This window comes from Dipteris shenzhenensis, chromosome 19 (assembly GCF_047967505.1).
Source record: "Dipteris shenzhenensis isolate YYH24624 ecotype China chromosome 19, Dip_SZ_1.0, whole genome shotgun sequence".
In the NCBI taxonomy this organism is placed as follows: domain Eukaryota; kingdom Viridiplantae; phylum Streptophyta; class Polypodiopsida; order Gleicheniales; family Dipteridaceae; genus Dipteris; species Dipteris shenzhenensis.
In genome coordinates this window covers 32365742-32384902 of record NC_141614.1, presented here as the reverse complement: position 1 = coordinate 32384902, position 19161 = coordinate 32365742, and the positions used below count along the sequence as shown (strand labels likewise).

The following is a 19161-nucleotide window of genomic DNA, read 5'->3' as shown; positions in this document are numbered from 1 at the left end:
TCTGAATCTTTCGAATAATCTCCTAGTCAGAAGGCTTCCAGAGGACAGCCTTAATTTCTCAGTTTTTGGCCTCGACCTGAGCCACAACCAGTTGGAAGGCCCCCTGCCTACTAGGTTTGCTGCAAATTCCAGCATCGGGCAGCTGTGGGTTCAAAACAACCATCTCTCCGGCGATATCCTACTGGACATCTGTTTCGCAGGCGCGACAGACATTCGACTCGCAGGCAATATGTTTAGTGGTGACATTGACATGCCGGTTTTTGATTTTTGTGCCTTTGAGCCTAGACCTTAGTTACAACCCTCTCAGCATGACAAGCACAGCGAAATACCCCAATCCTTTGCAACTTCTTCTCCAAAACATTAGGATCTGCTCCTGGTGGGCAACAATGTGACAGGCCTCACCCTACCTAGGAGACTCAACCTGACATATTTTCACTACCTGGAAGTCCTGGATCCTGAGCGACACCAATCTGGAGGGAGAATTGCCACCTGACCTCTTCACCTCCATGTCCTTGCCTTCCTTGTCCTTCTTAAATTTATCCCACAATCGACTGAGCGGGCAAGTTCCTGCTAGCTTCAAGGGTCTACTAAACTTGACATATCTCGATGTCTCTTACAACAGTCTCTCCGGGCCTCTTCCTGCTTCGCTACCCCCCAATCTATGGAATCTCGACTCCTTTTCTCACAATCATGGACTTTGTGGTGGCCCTCTTAAGTCTTGTCCCCCCATTAGGCATATACGATTGAGGCTACTCTTGTCAGTTGTTGTTGCATCTCTCTTCGTATCTGTTGGGAGCTGTTTACTCCTTGGATGGCAATGGAGCGTGCATTCGAGAAAGCATCAGCAAGATGTGGACTTGATACAAACACTCATGAACAAAGACGCCGCCACATTGATGCCTCTTCGGGAGCTTCAAAAAGCCACGGTCAACTTCGCTGAGAGTTGCCAGATAGGAGTGGGAGGCTTTGGAACGGTCTACAGAGGTAAACTCAGCGATGGAACGGTAGTGGCCGTTAAAAAGAGCAAGCGCACAGGATCACCACAAGACAAACAACAGTTTCTAAACAAGGTAAGGATCCTTTCACAAGTAAATCATCGGCACCGTGTAAAGGTCTTGGGATGTTGCTTAGAGAACAAGGTTGCATTGCTTGTCTTTGAATTCATCTCGAATGGCACACTTCTAGAGCATCTTCAAGCGAAGAAGGGGCAAGCCACATTGAGTTGGAGGCAGCGCCTTCGCATTGCTCTTCAAACAGCAGATGCTCTGGCCTATCTTCATTCGGCAGCCAATCCTCCAATCTACCATTGGGATGTTAAATCTACAAACATTCTCCTAGATGAAGGCCTAAATGTTAAGGTAGCAGATTTTGGAATCTCCAAGCTGGCTCCTCTAGGGGCTACTCACATCTCAACTGCGGCCATCCAGGGCACTATCAGATACATTGATCCTGAATATTACACTAGCTTCCAAATCAATGACAAAAGCGATGTTTACAGCTTTGGCATTGTGCTTTTAGAGCTCATCTGTGCCCAACCTACCGTCGATTTTAGTAGAAGTTACGAGGATGCTAGCCTTCGGAACATGGCAGTACCCTACATCAACAATGGGGATTTACAGGGGCTACTTGATCCAGTTCTTGTGGAGGCTTACAATTTTGAAGTTGTGAAGGAATCAATTTTGAGTATGGGGAGGTTGGCAGTAAGGTGCTTAGCAACGTGGGCAAGGGAGAGACCCACTATGAAGGAGGTGTGGAGAGAGTTACAAAGATTGTGGCTAGAGGCAGATGTCAACTCTGATGATGTGGGCTACATGCATTTAGAAATGTTACAAGGGGAGGATGAGAGTCTTCAAGACAACAGGTGTTTGCTTTGGGATACTTCCTTGAGCGATCCAAGCATAACAACAAGAGGACACTCGGGCATTCATGCCATTGAGATGGCAGACCTTCGTGAATTGAGTATGGCTCTTGCAAGCTCTCATGGAGCTCCACGAGGGATGAGTTGCCCTTCATGCTTCAGATTATGTGAAACTACTTGATGAAACTCCTCAGTATCTCACTCAAAAGTTGACGCATGCAGCTTTCAAGTCTTCAAGGGAGAAGCTCATCGGCATCATGTTCATCGTCTCCTATGCTATAGTCTAGATCTCACATCCTCTTCATTTTGTGCAATGTAGACTAGTGGGTGCGCCAAGCATACTTCCTCAAGATTCATGTCTAATGTAAGGGCCCTTGTTACTTCAGATGACAATATATATACATATATAGCTTTTAATATATTATATTTATATGAATTTTCTCGATATCAAGAGAAACCTCATTATATTTTGTGGACCCTTGTTGAAATCTAAGATTGTAGTAGGGGCATCTTTTTTAATTTTGTGTCTACCCCCCTTGATGCTTCATTACTAGCTTACTGTTACTTTGTATTTATGGATGTTCATAGTTGTATTGTATTGTTTCCCTTAACTTGAACGAGTGCCTTGTGAGTTCGCTATTGCCCATTGGCCATGGCTTGAAATGTTCACTAAAAGGGAGGGATGCTATTCTTTTCTCTACTCATCACGGTGTGCGTAAAACTCCACCTAATGTTTTGTATGTGCCAATTGTTGCAAAGAAGTTGCTTTCAATCTCTACTAGTAATAACATAAAGGTGGAGTTTGATGATGAGTAGGTTTTATTGAGAAATAGACAAAGAAATGTCATTGTCGCTTGAGGGATCAAGGATAGTATTCTATCTCAGATAGTGCATTCTTTTCTCTTATTCAAAATTCATTGAGTATGTTGTGGCATAAGCATTAAGGGAATGTACCACCCACCACATTAGTGGAGCTGCATCAAAAGAATAAGCTGACAAGACTTTCCAAGCTTTCCCCACATTCTTCTATTGGCACAACTTACCTCGAGGGTAAGAAATGACAAGAGCCCTTTCCATAAAGCTATAAATAAAGATGACACCCTTAGAGCTAGTTCACTTTGACTTGTGTGGGCATATGTCCACAACATCCTTTGGTAGCTATCTATATTTTCTTACCTTTTTGTTGAGCAGCCTCTAGGCTTTGAGATTAAGGAGGAACACATGGTGTGCAAGTGAAGAAGCTCTTGTATGGTTGAAGTAGGTCCCTAAGCTTGGTGTCATAGGATTAATAAGCTATTCACTACTATTGGACTCACTTGAATTTCTTGTGATGTCAACCTCTACACACTAGTACAAGATGATCTTATCATGCTCATTGTATTCTATGTTGATGACTTTATCATCTCTAGCAATGATCATCGTCTGATAAGATATCATGCTCATTGTATTCTATGTTGATGACTTTATCATCTCTAGCAATGATCATCGTCTGATAAGAGATACACAAATCATGCTTCAAAGTGAATTTGAGATATTTTAAAAATGTTAAAATAACAACATGCACAAATATATTTAGACATAAGTAAGCCAAGTTACGATTAAAAAATACATCTTTAAAATATTAAAATGATAATATATACCAAAATCATACACCAATTAAAAGTATTATTAAATGATGCGAATGATTAATACTCTTCTTCCAACCTCTTTTTGGTAAATTATTAAAATAATATTATTGATATAAATAATAAAAATTAAGAAATATAAATGAATAAATATTTAAATAAGAATGAGGCATGCATTAGGCATGAATATAAGAGAAGCAATATATATATATATAATATATTTATTTATTTATTTATATTATCCAACATTCTTTGGACTTTCTATCCCTTGGCATAGGATTTAGTAATTTTATGCCATCTTTGGGAAAGGAAGAATCTTGAATCTTTCTTTATGATCGATCATCAACACATTTAAACTCTTCCAAAGCACTTTTGCCACATCATTTCATGCTTGGCTAATCCATGAGCCAATTTAATAATAACATCTAGGTATCATCGTCTATTTAATAATTCTTAATTTCCTATTTATATTATATTGATTGTCATGGTGAAGTTTGGAATATATGAAGCATGTGAAGAGTTCCCATCACCTTTACTACAAGGCATATTTATGAATTAATCTTATACAATATATTGATATTTGGATGATCATGATATAAACATTTTTAAATTTTTTTATAAAATAAATATTGTGGCTTTTTTATCAATTGTCCATCATTTGGTTTTCATTCCTAAGTTCCATTTCAACCACATGCATGCAAGGAAATGAATTTTCTTGAATGGTCTTTAATGCATATATATGAGTTATAATGATGCAATATTGTGTTGGTTTTATTGTGAAAATTGTTATTTCTTGTGTTGAATTTGAAGTTGACTTTATTTCATCTCATCCTCATCGAGATTGTGAAATTCTTTAAAAAATTTAGCACTAAATCCACCAAACCTTGATTTTTGGTACTAAATTGAGAAATTTTTTGAATTCTTACAATATTTTTTACACAATCCTAAATTTCATGCCATAATTTTTAAAAATTATAAGATTTGAACAAGAGGTTTTGTTGCACGCAAATTGGCTCTTCCCCCAAGTTGAACCTATTGTGAGAACAATATGTTGGGGTGCAACATAAACCCTTGCTCAAATCAAGAAATTTTTTTTCATTCGAGAAAGTGGTTTTATTACTCCTCATCATAGGTTGGTGGATCTAATATCTATTTCATGTAACCTATGGCTGAAGCAACACCTTGAAGTGAAACACACCCTATTTTGCTAAATAGAATGGGTGCCCCATCCGTGCCCCAGATATTGACTTGAAGGGTTGTAAAGCTCCTCAAGCTACCTCTTAAGCTCCAAGTTCTCCTCCTATGTTTACCTGTAAGGTGTCTTTGCTAGTAAGTACACCTCTACCTTGTGATTAATCTCATGCTTCAGAGTCAACATGCTCAACAGTGCCTTTGACATGAATACATGAAAGCACCTCAAATTCGGGTAGGTATAGAGGGATAGGTTAAATATTTAACCACTCTTTCATCTTCAGTAGCTCCCACACAATGGCAATCAAGGTTTTTCCCACCCTCTAGGATGCACACTGCAGCTATAACATTATCAACAACAATAGTTGCAAGACCTATGTGTTTGTTGTTCTTTAAACAATTTACCATTTATCATCTTCCATGGTTGACAAAGAGGAGCTACTCCACTTTTGGGTCAACAAGGGCATTGTTACCCTATAGCCAAGTTTTCCCCACATGACGTCGAAGTCGTCCATGGATACAATGTTGAACTCCATGCTACTACATTATGCTATTGCACTCTCCCACAGTGATGGACACATGTTGTGCCTTGTGAGAACTACTTGGCCTAGTGCATTCATGACTTTCATGGTCCACCCCATGCTTGCTTTCACATTCAAGCCAAGCTCTCGAGCCCACTCTAGGGTCATGATATGATGTACATATGCCATGCCAAATGAGTCATAGCTTGGCCTAGTGCATTCACAACTTTCATGGTCCATCCTGTGCTTCCTCCCACATGAAAGTCAAGCTCCTTGATCTTCTTCTAGCTCATGAAGTTGTGGCTAGCTCCGATGTCAAACCATCATAGAGGTTGACCAACCATTTATCATCACAAGACCATACAAGATTCTTGGGGCCGTTTGAATCTCAATCATTGCTCTAAGCAATCAAAGTGGCATTCATGCTAAATCAAAATGGCATTTATGCTGAATCAAAATGGCATTTATGTTGAATCTTCTTCTCACCCCTCATTCGACTCGTGACCCAATGCTCGATATAGTGTGTGCATAATGCTTAGTAGGAAGATGTCCTCTATTTCTATCCATTAACTACTAGCTGCGCAAGACTTCCAGAGTGCTCGGGTTGTAGATCAAGATGTCAAGAATTAGAACATAGAGATTTCTATTGCGTAGGTGAAATCGTATGGAGATGGGTGATCGAGTGTATTAGTAAATACATGAGATGTAGAAATAGAATGTAATTTATAATTAGAAATCCAAACATGTTATTAGAGAATCCACATAGAATACAATAGTCATAGCTACAAACTCATAATGCATACTCCTTCTATTGCTCATCTTGGCTGAGGATCAACACTCTGTGAGAGCTACAAACACATACTCCTTCTAGTGCTCACTTTAGTTGAGGCTCAACACTCTCTAAAAGTAGTAAGACTCGACTCCTTCTAGTCTATACATATCCTAACATGATAAAACAAGATGACTTGAAATGAGAAACTAAGGGAGAAATCTTGTTCCAGCTTGGCCTCACCCTCTAAGTACCTAAAAACTCAAGCAATTGAGATATGCTACCTTCCTATCCTCGACCTTGGAATTCACTAGACTTCCTAAGTACCTACAGACTCAAGAAATTGAGATATGCTACCTTCCTATTCTAGACCTTGGAATTCACTACCTTCCTATTCTTCCTAAGTACCTACAAACTCAAGCAATTGAGATATGCTACCTTCCTATTCTAGACCTTGGAATTCACTAGACTCTTCCTCTTCACCCCACAATCTTCAATTTTAGGACCTAGTGTCGATGTATCCAAGAGTCCTCTATTTCTCCTGCTGGCATACATTTACTTGAGTTGACTAAACCCCATAACCTCCCATCATGGGCTTACTGTCACATTTTGCGAATGAAGGCCTCGAGTGGCTACAAAAATATGGTTGAGAGGAAGGAGAAAGGATAAGAAACTATCTTTTGCAAAATAATAGCACTTAGTATTACCCCTCAGGTATTCTAATATTATATAATAAATTGTTGGAGTTAATGCAAAAAATTCTCAATGAAGGCTTTAGCCATTTTGAGACTGAGCATGTTGCGCCTACCCAACACAACTAATAGAGGAAGAGTTAGATATATCTCTTGCCATCTTTAACTCCACTACACATCCTGATACATCACACTTGCCCCACCCCTCCACTAGGGATGTTTTTATGGAAGGTATACTTATATATTAATATACAATCTTAGCAAAAGTTTATCGTGCTAGTTTTTTTTGTTTCATAATAATGATAGAATATATTATACTTTTTCGTATTTTCTTTGGAATTTTGAATAGTAAGGTAAATATTGGGAAAACTTTAATTTTTTTCTCATAAAAGTTTCAAATCCTGGCAAATGTTTCAAACCTTTATTTTTATTTGGGCATACAAACTTTCAACATGACTATAAAACTTTCACCTCTTAACAAAACTAACATGAAAAAATCATCCATGTCCTCCACCAAATATTGACCGCCCACCTGCTTCTCCCCTCAATAGATATCTTAATTTTCCCAACCCCTCCACTCACTCCAAACCACCCACTTCTTCCACCTCCACATGGCCTTCTGCCTCATAGCCCTCCACAAGCACACATCTAGGGTCAATGGAGACCCTTGTACGACAAATAAATGATCAACCTGCACGAGGAAGTCCAAAAGATAAACTGGCTAGCCTCCTTCTCAGGTGAGCCTCTTCAACAGGAGCCACTTTTGATTGAGACAAACCACTTTCCAATAGAAGGGGAGAACCAGGTTGAAGACAATCCAATCAAAGACCCCAAGTGGTACTGTGTGCTGCACAAATGCATACCCTTTGAAGATATTATTAATCTCAGTCTATGGAAAGGCAAGCTGCAAAGTTTTGATTTAAAGGCTATAGACATGATGGAGGTCTGAAATCCTGACCACTTTTATCTACAAAAGTTTTTGACATTGGTAGGTTGCCAATAAGCTAGATACCAGATCGATATGCAGATCCCAAACCCTAAGCTGTGCTCCTTAATAACAACAATGCAAGAGTTCAACCGTATTGGAGGATTCCCTTTTTTGATTCATCACAAGTATAATGTAATGCAATGCATGTCGGGACCTCTGAATGCATCCCACCTATATGCCTCTCCGTCAAAGATGGAAGTGGAGCCTCTTCCAAAAGATGTAAGCAAGCGATCCAAATGTCATTTACAATTTTCCTTGCTTTCACTTTTTGAAGGTGGCTTCTACTGCATATGCCCTCACATCCCCATGTAAAATTTTATAGATACATATGCCGAAGTTCGAGTTCCTACAGTCGTGGCTTCGATACACTTTTTCAGGTTCTTGATTATTCTACTTTGAGATATGCCCCAAAGAGCTCCGATAGTAAAAAAGCAACATTTAAATAAATGTCATGAACTAGTCTTTGATCTAGATGGTGGTCCCTCCTATAGGAAAATGGCATGTGTGTACCTCCGCGTATGTGCCTATCACATCAGAATATTTGAGGAAATGCATAACACACATTTCTAGTAGCCCCATTTTCCATTTTGCTGGATCTTGCAATGACTCCTCTACTGCCATTCAATTGTCCAAGCATCTTTTGGATTCCTCACACACTCTTAATCTAGGGATGGATCAATAGCAGGAAGGGGGCCATGTTACCTGCTTGGGTTAACATTGTTACATTTTGTGCCCTCTTATGAACTCTTGTAAATAAGTGCAATGCACTCGTGAATGTTGTTAAAAGTCACCTTGGAATCGTAGTGGCCCACGAGAATCATAAATACTAGGAACAAAAGAGTAGAAAAGATAGAAAGGGAGGAAAGCATAGGGTCGCCCCTCCCCTCAAAAGGTGACGTGTATAAAAGGCCAAAAGTTTGACTTTGTTCTTCCATTGTTGGATGTAAGTTTGAGAAATAGAAGCTCTCTCTCTTTCCAAGAGTCGTGTCTTGTGTTTCTCTTGCTTCTTACATTTTGTGAATGCCTCTCACCCCCTTCTGCCCTAATGCCTCTTGCTTCCCATCTCCTCTCCCTCTTCCTCTCTTTTCTCCCCTCTCTTCTCCCCCTTCTTCTTATGAGGTTTCACACTTGCAACAACTCCGAAAGCCATTTGAGTGACACTTATGGACCGTGTATGCTTGCATAGCTCAAGGAGTAGCTTGGAGTAGGAGGTTCCATTGGCACACCTCCAAGATCCCACAACAAGTGAGTCACCACCGAGACTATATTGGAGTTCTAGCTTTTAGATTGTAACTCTGTGAGAGTGTAGCTCATCAAATTTCTCCTTATACTTAATACTTATGGTAGACCAAGGTATAAGAACCCTTAAGATTATTCGTTTGTAAGGTGACCTTTTCTTGTTGGGGAATGTCCTCAATGGTACTTGACCATGGATTAGACTTGGGCTTGAGCAGTGGTTGCCTGTAAATTGGTGGCAAGTTCTTCTTTGAGTAGAAGGCATTTCCTTATAAATTGAATGATGTATTCTATCATAGTAGGTGCTGGAAAGAAAGAGTTTAGCTTCTCAAAAAGATTCCCTAGACCCTTTAACTGCAAGAAGTTGCATGCATCAACGAATAATTGTGAAAAGAGTGGGAGAGAAGGAAGGAGTCTCACTTGCAGCTTTCTCACATACACAATGGCGGAATACACACAAAGGTGGAGGCTGAAAATAGTTTTCCTCTTCTTAGTTGTAAAAGCCAAAAGAACTCTCTAAGTACAAAAGGAATAGGTGAACCCTATATGTGGGTCTCAAACCAAACTCAGCTAACTAAGGTGTCATACTAATTGAGCCACTAACTGGAGTATATAAAGATAGCTGTCATCCAGCTATTATTCATGGGTGGTGTACCAACTGCATTTGCAGCTAATAAGTCGGTGACATAAATGCACAATGGTCACCCTGGCATATCACGAGTGAAGCTTGATATCTCAACACTCCCCCTCAAGCTCAATCCCAATTCTTGCACACCAAGTAGGTCTCTGAAGTTGCACAACTTGTTTGCGCCCAATGCCTTCGTGAATATATCAGCTACTTGATCCTCTATGCTAACATAAACTAGATCAATAAAACCTACTAGATCCTTCTCCCGCACATAGTGATAATGCACCTCAATGTGCTTTGTTCTAGCATGATAGACTGGGTTATTTGCCAAGTGTATACTGCTCATGTTGTCACAATAAATGGCAACTGGCCCATCTGTAGACTAATGCATATCATAAACTAGCTTATGCAACCAAGCTGCCTCACATGCAGCCATTGCTGCACCCCTATACTTAGCCTCTGTGCTCGACAAGGCAACTGTAGACTGTTTCTTGCTACTCCAAGTGACTGCATCACTCCCAAAAGAGAACACATATCCATTGGTAGATTGTCTATCAAAAATACTACCAGCCCAATCAGCATTAGTGTATCCATGCAACTGTATTTGAACCCCATTCTCATAAAATAGTCCATATTGCAATGTGGACTTCACATATCTCAGTATGCGTCTAGCCGCATCCAAATGCGGTTTCCTTGGAGACTGCATAAACTGACTTACCAACCTAACAGCATAGCTTAGGTAATAGTCATATAAATCAAACTTCCTAACATGCGTCTGTACATAGTAGGGTCTTCCAGAAGCTCACCTGCATCTGCGCTCAGCTTCACATTCTGCTCAAAGGAACTGAAATAGGCTTACAGCCTGTCATCCCATATTTGGACAGCATGTCCAATCCATATTGCCTCTACAAGAGCCATATCCCACTTGTGAATCTAATCACCTTAATGCCCAAGAAGTAACGCAGCTCTCCCAAATCCTACATCTCAAACTTTTGCTTCAATAGCATTTTCACATGAAGGATATTTTCATCACTATCACCTATGATGAATGACAAGTAGCAAAATGCCTTTCTCCATTTTTCTCACATAAAGTGAGAAATCTGTCTTGGAAATCTGAAAGCCAATAGTGACAAGATACTGTCCTATCTTGTTAGACCATGCTCTAGGTACTTGCTTCATGCCATACAAGGCTTTCTTCAACCTGAAAACAAACTCAGGATGAACAGAATGAACATAACCTGGTGCTTGCTCCATATAGACCTCTTCTTGCAAATCACCATGCAAGAAAGCATTCTTTACATCCATCTGATGTAAAGACCATCCCTTTGATGTAGCCGTAGCAATGACTGCTCTTACGATTGCCATCCTTGCAACCGGACTGGATGTTTCTTCATAATCAATGCCATATGTCTATGCATACCCCTTGACAACTAATCTTGCCTTATATCTATTCACAGAACCATCTGCGTTGTGCTTCACCTTATAAACCCACTTCCAGCCAATTGCATTCTTGTCTTTAGGCAAAGGCACCAATTCCCATGTAGCATTGGCTTCCAAGGCATCCATTTCTTCATCCATGGCTTTCTCCCATTTTTCTTTTCCCATGGCTTGCTCAAAAGAAGTGGGTTTTGGTTCATGTATCACTTTGACCATATAGGCATAGTGAATGGCTGTAAATCCATCATATTTCAACCTATCCACAGGATACCTAGCTTTGGTAGACCTCTGCAAAATAGGCTCATACCAGGTGCTCTCAAAACATTCCTTGTCTTCCTTACTCCAGGTGTAACAATAGAAGGAATACCCAACTCATCATCAAGGCTCTGTTTTGAGCCACTGGATTCACCGTCCACATAAGGGTGACCTACATTCACATCAACCATGGGCTAATCTACTTTCTCTTTTCCTTTTCTTGATACTTGCATACCACTATCTGCAATGCTTTGAGGAGATCCTCTTGATCTCAATCTACCTGTCCTTGGCGAAGTATGTGAACCACTGCTAGAGGACACTACAGGTCCACTAATATTTTGTGATTGCTGTTGTGAATTCTCTGCAACATTACCATTTTGTGCATCTACATCATCAGTCACATTTATTGGTTTATACCACCTGCTCATCTCATCAAAAACAACATCTCTACTCAATGTAAACTTACAAGTAGAAGGGTTATAACATCTATACCCTTTCTGCTGTAGAGAATAACCAATAAAGATGCACTTCTCAGCTTTTGGATCCAACTTGGATCTCAACTCATTTGGCACATGAACATAGGCAATGCAACCAAAAACTTTCAAATGATAAATATCTGGTTTCTTACCAGTATACCTCTACTCTAGTGTCATGCCATGTATTGCTACAGTGGGAGTCCTGTTCATTATGTAGACTATTGTAGCAACTCCTTTAGCCCAATAATAATTTGGCAGGCCTTTTTTGTTGAGCATGGCATGAGATACCAAACTCTTTCACAACTAAATAACCAATAAAGATGCACTTCTCAGCTTTTGGATCCAACTTGGATCTGAACTCATTTGGCACATGAACATAGGCAATGCAACTAAAAAATTTTCAAATGAGAAATATCTGGTTTCCTACCATTATACCTCTCCTCTGGCGTCATGCCATGTATTGCTGCAATGGGAGCCCTGTTCATTATGTAGACTGTTGTAGAATCTGCTTCAACCCAATAATAATCTGGCAGGTCTTTTTTGTTGAGCATGGCACGAGATACCTCTCCAATATGCCTATTTTTCCTTTCTGCAAGTCCATTTTGTTGTGGGGTATGACTGCATGAATATTGCTGCTTTATGCCATGCTTCTGTAGGAACCTTGCAAACTCATTTGAGAGGTACTCTCCCCCTCCATCTGACCTTAGGCATTTTATTTGCAGTCCTGTTTCTTTTTCAACCATAGCTTTAAAAGCTTTGAAATGCCCAAACACTTCACTTTTCTTCTTCATAAAATACACCCAAAGTTTTTTGCTGTAGTTATCAATAGAAGTGACAAAATAATGACAGCCTCCAATAGATGCAGCTTTAGTAGTCCACACTTCAGAGTGGATTAATTGCAATGGCCTCTTACTCTCTTGAACATGTTTAGGAAATGGTTTCCTTGCTTGTTTTCCAAATTTACAGGCTTCACATACCTTATGCATTTCTGCAACCTTGAACTTAGGCAATCTTGCAATAATATTTTTGGGCCTGCATTGATTTAAGTCATTGTACATTAACATGACCAATGCGTTTTTGCCAGATATCAATATTCGCAACTACACCAGTCCCATGTGCAAACATTGCTGCACTCAATTCAGGCATGTCTGCATCCAACGTAAACATCCTGCCCTTCTTCTTCCCTTTTGCTATCAAGCGACCTTTATTTTTCATATCCTCAACAAAGCATCCATGAGGCTTAAATCTAACCTGCAAGCCCTACTCAACCATTTGACCAACAAAAACCAGGTTCTTGGTAATATTCAAGACATGAAATACATCAGACATGTATTTCTTTTTTCCATCCTACATAGACAATAGGATGTGTGATATCATCACCAGTCTCCACAAATCCTGGTCTTTCCATTTTCCTTGCATCCTACATCCATTCTGCATGACCTGTCATGTGGTTTAATGCACCTGAGTCCACATACCACAAATCATTGCTTTTTTCTGCACTTGTCATAGAATTGGTCATGTGCTACACCATAAACAAATGCTCATTTCTGTCATCACCCTGTCTAATAGAGGATGGATAATTGCCTTGCTACAATTTTCCAGTCATGATGTCATTCTGCATTTTATAGCAGTCTTTAACCATATGACCCATTTTACCATAGTACTACCATTCAACATTGCTGTTTGCATTTTGGCCTCTTTGCCATCCACCACGACCTCTTTGGCTCCCCCTGCCTCTAAAGTTACCACGTCCTCCTCCATAGGACTGATTTTCTTGAATTCGCTGCATATTCTAATGGCCTCTAGATCGACCTGCTCTACCTCTGCCTCTACCTCTTCCAGCATTTGAGTACAAGACAGTTTCTTTTGAAGTTCCTCCTTAAGAAGATGCACCACCATTTCTCTGCTCTTCAGAAATTAGAAGAGCAATCAACTCTCTAAAATCAGGAAAATTCTCACGGACGGCAATGGATGTCCGAAATTGTGCATAATCCTTTCCTAGACCATTCAAGGTCACAAAAACTAAATCATCATCTTCCACTGGCGACCCAATGGAAGCAAGTGCATATGCAATCTTCTTCACCTTCATGTGGTAGTCATTGATGCTCATATTTTCTCTCTGCATCTCATGCAACTCCTGCTTAAGCTGCATTTTCCTGGCTTGCATATTTGTGCTATATATTTTTGTCAAAGTATCCCACACCTCCTTTGGCATGCTTGCATCCTGAATATGCACAATCATAGAATCTGAAATAATGATAGACAGCCAGTATATAACTTTTGTGGCTCTCTCATGCCATCCTTTAAATTCCTACAACTCCTATTGATTGGGAACATTAGGAATAATTGGTTCTTGTTCAGCTCTAGTAATGAACTCCTAGTTGTGAAGATAGTGGGAGAGAGGGAAGTAATCTCACTTGCGGCTTTCTCACATACACAATGGGGGAATACACACAAAGGTGGAGGCTGAAAATAGTTTTCCTCTTCTTAGTTGTGAAAGCCAAAAAACCTCTAGTACAAAGAAATAGAAGAACCCTATATGTGGGTCTCAAACCAAACTCAACTAACTAAGGTGGCATACTAACTGAGCCACGAACTAGAGTAGATAAGGATAGCTATCATCCAGCTATTATTCGTGGGCGGTGTACCAACCGCATCTGCAGCTAACAAGTCAATGAAATAAATGCACAATGGTCACCCTGGCATATCGCGAGTGGAGCTCGATATCTCAACACCAGTAGCCTTTTCCCTTAAGGAAATTCGTGATTCTAAACTTCCATGCTTGGAAGTTGTTCTTGTCAATCTTTTCAATGACTATCTATGAAAGAGCATCAGACGCCATTACGAAACACTGCAAAAATATTCTGTCACTGCAAAAAACACGTCTACCTCACAAGGGCAAATCTGCAAAACTGACGAAAATGGTGTTTGACCACACAGTCACTTCCTAGTGATGATTTTGCATCAACAGGTAGTAAGAATGATTCTGTCACTCCCAATATCTCTGCACTCAGGCATACGATGCAATTTCTATGGCAACTTTTCACCGACCTGTAGAATAGTGGTCGCACAGCAAAAATAAGGCGCTTTTTTGAGTGCCTACAAAAAGTTTTCACCACCAAAATGGGCCTTGAAATGGCCTCGAATCAAAAAAATAAAGTCACACCAGGCTTTGCCCTCTCTTGCAGCATATACTACCCTCTCACCACACCATGAAGGGTGTCCCAATCTGAGACAGTGCACTCTTCCACTTTTTGGTTGTGCTACCTGTAGAGATTTGCTCCCAAACTCGAAAAAGGAAAGCAACACTGATCCACTTACCAAGACACCACGAACTTGGTTTGCTTTCTTGAGCTCCTTACCATGAAGCGAGCTCTGATACCATGTGAAGAGAGTGGGAGAGAAGGAAGGAGTGTCACTTGCAGCTTTCTCACATACACAATGGGGGAATACACACAAAGGTGGAGGCTAAAAATAGTTTTCCTCTTCTGTTGTAAAAGCCAAAAGAACTCTCTAAGTACAAAAGGAATAGGGAACCTTATATGTGGGTCTCAAACCAAACTCAGCTAACTAAGGTGGCATACTAACTGAGCCACTAACTGGAGTACATAAAGATAGATGTCATCCAGCTATTATTCATGGGCGGTGTACCAACTGCATTTGCAGCTAACAAGTCAATGACATAAATGCACAACGGTCACCTTGGCATATCATGAGTGGAGCTCGATATCTCAACAATAACATGGTGACCGTTGAGACTCATGGCCGTACAAGATGTATTGCTCCCTCTATTGTTAGCTCTTTGTTGGCTTGGGCATCAAGCTATTCTACGCTTGCATCCTACATAGGGTCCGTAGGTTCTGTGGCATGTCTCCTTGGCATGATGCATTATTTTATTCATCACAGTCACTGTCCAAAACCACCAGCCGTAGTAATTTTGGTGTTAACCTCTAGGTTGGTAATCTTGGATCCTGTCCTTCTTTAGGTTGGTGATTTGGGGAGGGCTATCAAGGTTTAAGGTTTGGGCTGTTTGGCTTGGTGTTGCTTTGTTGATGGCATTGTAGGACTTTTCCCCATTCTTAGTGAGTTGTATTTAGCATGGCATTTCACACATGAATTAAAACCTAGTCTGACAATGCCAATAATGCCATGTGGTAAGAGTACCATGTGCCAATAGTGCATGTTTCTTTTTCGAGTGGCTGATGCATTTTACTCTTTTTGTGATGAGGGTGCCGTGCATGTGGATCAAAGCAAGTATCTCTTAGGGCTTATATTTATGCAATTTATTGGTGGTACTCAAAACATGTGGGTGCTCTATGCATGAAGAGTGGGGTAGGAATTCCTCATATATGCTTAATTTACTAGGGACTTCATATTGCTACTAGGACTAAATCATCACCTCTGAGCCCTATGTTGAAATCATTTGATGCTACCTATATGTGCAAAGACATACATATGCTAGTGAGTGCTTGTCACACAATCTAATACTAGATATGGAATATTTGGGCTCTAAAATCCTTCCCAAATCTTCATTATTATTGGGGGTGGCTTGCATGTTGATGTAGTAGTGTGTCAATTAGCTCCCGTTGATTGTTCTAGTGAATTGGACTCTGTCTAGTGTTTCTAGTAGCATAGGTCCTATGGGATTCATCTTTTTAACTCTATAAGGTCCTTGACCTAGATATTTGAGTTTGCCCTTGTGGAATTTGGCATTGTATAGAAGAACTAGGCCACCTTCCTTAATCTCCTTATCTTTTAAGGTTTCTATCAAACCATGCCTTCCTTCTTCGTTTTTCTACTGTCATGGCATGGTAGGCAACTAAACTTGACTCTATTTGCTTTTCCAAGTGATAGAGTCCTTCCTTGAGTGACTCATGGTCTTCTATGCATTGTTGCACTGCTATGCATAGGCTTGGTATCACAAATTCTAGTGGGAACACTGCTTCAAGGCTATTACCAAATTGAAAAGGCAAAAATCATGTTCTAACCTTTAGTGTGGTTGAATATGCCTATAAGGCTGCATTAAGATTTTCTACCCAGTCAAATCTCTTAGGCTCCACTATTTTGGTGAGGACAATGCATAGTACCTTGATGGTGGACTCGGCTTGTCCATTGCCTTGGGGTTAGTAGGGTGTGCTTTTTCTATGGATAACCATCAAGTCGGCCAAAAGTTCTTGGATTACCTCATTGACAAAATATGTGCCTCTATTTGACACAATTTCAATGGAGCATATAGATTATGTAATAATATTTTCATACAAGAAATTTGCTATGCTTTTGGCATCTGACTTTCTCATTGGTTTAGCATTAGCCCACTTTGTAAAGTAGTCCATGGCTAGAATGATGTAGCATGCTTGTGTTCCCTTTGCGGCTAGATGTATGGGTCCCATGAAATCAATCCCCCATTTTTCAAATGGTTGTTGAGTAGTATAACTGTTGTTAGGGGGTTGAAATCCTTGTGCTAGGGTTTGATTGCTCTTTGGCATACATTACATTCTTTGACATAGTCATAAGCATCTACCCAAAGGGTTGGCCACCAATATTATATTAAGAGGATTTTTGTTGCTATTGCTTCCCCTTCAAAGTTTCCTCCTGATATGCCTTCATGATTTCATGAAGGCATATCAAGAGGACACTTTGATTGGCATGATTTCATGTGGCATAACACATCTTCTGAGAATCTTGTCATTGCCCATCTTGTGTAACTAACTTGCAAAAATTAGTTGGTAGGGGGCAGCTTTAATAATTTCCTTACCTCCACTGGTCTCAGTTCAGGGGGTGGTCTTCCTATCATTAAATAGCCAATGATGTTTGCACACCATTCAAGGAGAACATCACTTTGAAACAAAGCAGCATTTAGCAAGTCATTTTTTATTCCTTTTGGCTTTTCTCTTGTCATTAATCATGACATATGACCTGCAATGTAGTGCTGAGCTCCTTTCTTAACCACTATCTTGAAGTTGAATTCTTGGAGAAGTATAAGCCGTCGGTCAATTCACAAGATACAATAGGGCTTGATGATCCATATAAAATACAAAGTCAATGACCAATAAATAATCTCAAAATTTCTTCACACTATAAACCATTGGTAGGGCTTCTCTTTCAGTGGTAGTGTAATTGACCTCTGTGTCATTTAACTACCTGCTTGCAAAGTGGATTGGGAAGTCTTTATTATACTTGCCTGGTTGACATAGCACAATCCCTATTGCATATTTGGAACCATCTATATGCACATGGAATCTAATGTCCCAATTTGCAGCCATCAATATGGGACTTGTGATCCTTCTGTGATCACTCTCCACTTGAGGGTTTCAAATTATTGTTCGCATTCTTCTGTCCATATTAAATTCACCAGTAGCTTATAGAAAGGTCTTGAAATCATGGCATAACTAAGTATGGACCTTCTATAGTACCTAGCATGGCCCATTAATACTTGGACACCCTTAGCATTTTGTGGGGGGGAAAGCTCCATGATGATCCTGCATTTCTTTAGTACATCTTCATGGCATTTTAAGTGACCCTTTTTTCATGAGTGTATGCATAAGTCATTGAGGAATACTTGTAGGAACTTGTTGAAAAATTCCTTGAAGGTGGTGTACACGACCCTTTTAAAAGTGGATAGAGCATTGCATAAGCCAAATGGTGTGACTCTTTATGGAAAGATGCCCCACTCTGTAGCAAAGGATGTCTTTTCCTGATCCTAAAGTGTAATTTGTACTTGATTGTACTGGCTAAACCCATCCAAGAAGTTGTATACTTCTGACCTTGCTACCCATTCCAAAAATGTCTCTGGCAATGGTAGGGGGCAGCGATCTCTGATTGTGGCTACATTAACATTGTATGATTCCCCATATTCTCATCTTCTTGTTTTTCTTTGGGACACGATTGGTGCACCCAGTTGGTGTGCTCAATCCTATAAATGAAACCGGCATCCAATAAATTTTGTAGTTCTTCATAGACATGGGTGCCATACTTTGGATTTTTCCAATAGGGTCCACATACTTGGGACATAACTTAGGCTTGGATCCTTCTCTAATCAGTATGGTGTGTACTTCAACTTGAGGGGAGATCCCTTCTATGTCGTTATTGGATCAAGTCATGAAATACCTATATTCCATGAGCAACACTTTTAGTTTTTTTAATTCCTCTTTAGTGAGTTGCTTGCCGATGTACACAAGCCTTCCCTCTTCTCCTTCCAAGGCAAGATCCAATTTTTTGGTCTTGATTGGTCCCTCATAAACTAACATTTCCCCTAGTCCTTTTGTTTCCTTGATCTTTGATTCCCTGATTGGTCTAGGCATGGCTATTGTTGTGTTTCCCCTTGTATAATTTTTGAAATAGTTAGGTAATTACCTAAGGCTTTCATAGCATTGTGAGGTGCTAACTTGACTATTTGTGCTACTCCTTGCTATGGAGGAGTCTTGATCTATTGAATCGATACCCACTTGCTTTCCCATTTTGTGTGTACTATCTAGCTCAATCTTG

General features: G+C 40.0%; 1 pseudogene; it reads left to right on the top strand.

The window, feature by feature from the left end:
• The first annotated feature begins 740 nt into the window (after positions 1-740).
• LOC147890360 (wall-associated receptor kinase-like 20 pseudogene) lies at positions 741-2258 on the top strand (annotated as a pseudogene).
• Positions 2259-19161: the final 16903 nt, after the last annotated feature.